This window comes from Neovison vison, chromosome X (genome assembly GCF_020171115.1).
Source record: "Neovison vison isolate M4711 chromosome X, ASM_NN_V1, whole genome shotgun sequence".
Classification (NCBI taxonomy): Eukaryota; Metazoa; Chordata; class Mammalia; order Carnivora; family Mustelidae; genus Neogale; species Neogale vison.
Window position 1 is genome coordinate 29,263,317 of NC_058105.1, and position 2,494 is coordinate 29,265,810.

Consider the following 2,494-nt stretch of genomic DNA (forward strand, 5'->3'; position numbering starts at 1 on the left):
AATTGCAGGGATGGCAAACATAAAGTTCTCCAAATGTGTCACTAGAAGTGATGATAAGTGTGGCTACTCCTGTTTCCACTTCTTGGCTCCTGAACCCATGTATCCCAATTGAAGATACACACCATGTAAAAATGTTTGATTCGATAAATTTAATGCATTCTGGAGAACAGCATTCTGTCCTCACAAAGTATTTACTTTGAGTTGGTGCTTCAACTATTCCTCAGCAGGCAATTCCACTACTTTGTAAGGCTGTCAGCTTTCTGGGGGGATGTCATATGTTATGGAACCAGTAGATCTCATCATCATAGTCCCATTCTTATATTTACTTTGCTGTAAAATGGATCTCCCGGCTTAATGCAATGTTATGTGATATGACATGCTAATTGATCAAATACTCTGTAAGATCTGAGGTAGTAGTGTTGACTCAGACTTTGTGATCCAGAAACCCAGAAACCCTCTGCCCCTCACCCCACACTCTCTCTCTCAAATAATAAATAAATCGTTAAAAGGGTCATTATAAATGTATTTAATATAGTACAGAAAGATTGAACATAATAAATAGAGACATGGGAAATATGAAAAGGATCCAAATCAAACTTGTGGAAATGAAAACTGCAGTATCTGAGATGAAATAAGCACTGTATTTTTGATTAATGATAGATTGCCAGGTGTGGAGGAAAATATTAGTGTATCTGAAGATAAACAATAGAAAATAGTTGAAATGAAATGCAGATAGAAAATGAATGGAAACAAAGGTCAGTGTATCAATGAATTATGGGAGAATATAAAGCAACCTAATACATATATGTATTCAGAGTCCCTGAAGGAGAGGATGAGGTGGGAGTGGTAGCTGAAAGAATATTTGAAGAACAAATTATGGCTGAATTATTTCCAAATTTTAGGAAGCCCATGGATCCAAGAAGATCAATGAACTCCCATCACAAGGAGCATGAAAACTGTGTCAAGCACATAATATCATATTGCCTAGAAGTAGTGATAAAGAGAAAATCTCACAAACAGGGTCAGGGTTAGGGTTAGAAGGGATGCCTGGGTGGTTCAGTCTGTTAAGCATCTGCCTTCAGCTCAGATCCTGATTCCAGTGTTCCTAGGATCAAGCCCCGCATCAGCATCAGCATCAGGCTCGTGCTCAGCGGGGAGCCTGCTTCCTCCTTCCTCTCTGCCTGCTTCTCTGCCTACTTGTGATCTCTGTTTGTCAAATAAATAAATAAAATCTTAAAAAAAAAGAACTCTTTTTTTAAAAAAGTAGGTTCCATGCCTAGTGTGGAGCCCAACATGGGGCTTGAACTCACAACACTGAGATTAAGACCTGAACTGAGATGAACAGTTGGATGCTTATCCAACTGAGCCACTCAGGTGCCCCTCCCAATCAAGAATCCTATACTCATCAACATATTTTTTTAAAAAAAGGCAAAAATAAAGACTTTCGGGGTACCTGGGTGGCTCAGTGGGTTAAACCTCTGCCTTCAGCTCAGGTCATGATCTCAGGGTCCTGGGATCGAGCCCCACATCGGGCTTTCTGCTCAACGGGGAGCCTGCTTCCATCTCTCTCTGCCTGCCTCTTTGCCTACTTGTGATCTCTCTCTCTCTGTGTCAAATAAATAAATAAAATCTTAAAAAAAAGAAAGATTTTTTAAAAATTAAAAAAAAAAAGACTTTCAGGCACACAATAGCTGAAAAAACCCTCACCAGCAGTTCCACACCACTGAACATGTTAAAGGACATTTTTCAAGCAGAATGAAAATGATGCTACTTGGAAATCTGGATCTACACTAAGGGATAAAGAGCCCTGGAAATGGTAACTACATGATTAAATATATACAATTAATTTTCTTGTTATTTAAATCTATTTGTAAAACAATTGTTTAAATAAAAATAATAATGTGTTGTGGGACTTAGGACATATGAATAAGTAAAATGTATAATAGTAGCCAAAAGGTCTGGATGGGGAAAATGGAAATATACTACAGTAAGGCTCATATACAATACATGAAATGGTATAATATGACTTGAAGGTAGGTTGTGATGTTAAAGATGTAAACTCTAAACCAGTGGTTCTCAGTCAGGGGTGATTTGGGGCCCTGGAGGACATTCAACAGTGTCTGGAGACATGTTTGGTTTCCAAAACTGGTATTTATAGGACAGAGGCCAGGGATGGGGCAAAATGCATGGGACAGTCCCCAAAACAATTACCTGGCCCCAGATGTCAACAATGCTGAGAGAAACCTGCTGTAAATCCTAAAGCAACCATTGAAATAGAACCTGTCTTGCAGAAATTAACAAGCAGAGCCAAAAATTTAGATAGAAGTAAAAAGGATACATAAAAGAAGAACAAAGTTGGAAGATTCTTACTTCCCAATCACAACTTGCTACAAAGCTATAGTAATTAAAAGAGTGTTAACTCAAGGGACACTTGTGTGACCTGCCTTCAACTCAAGTCATGATCCCAGGGTTCTGAGATTGAGCCCTATGTCTC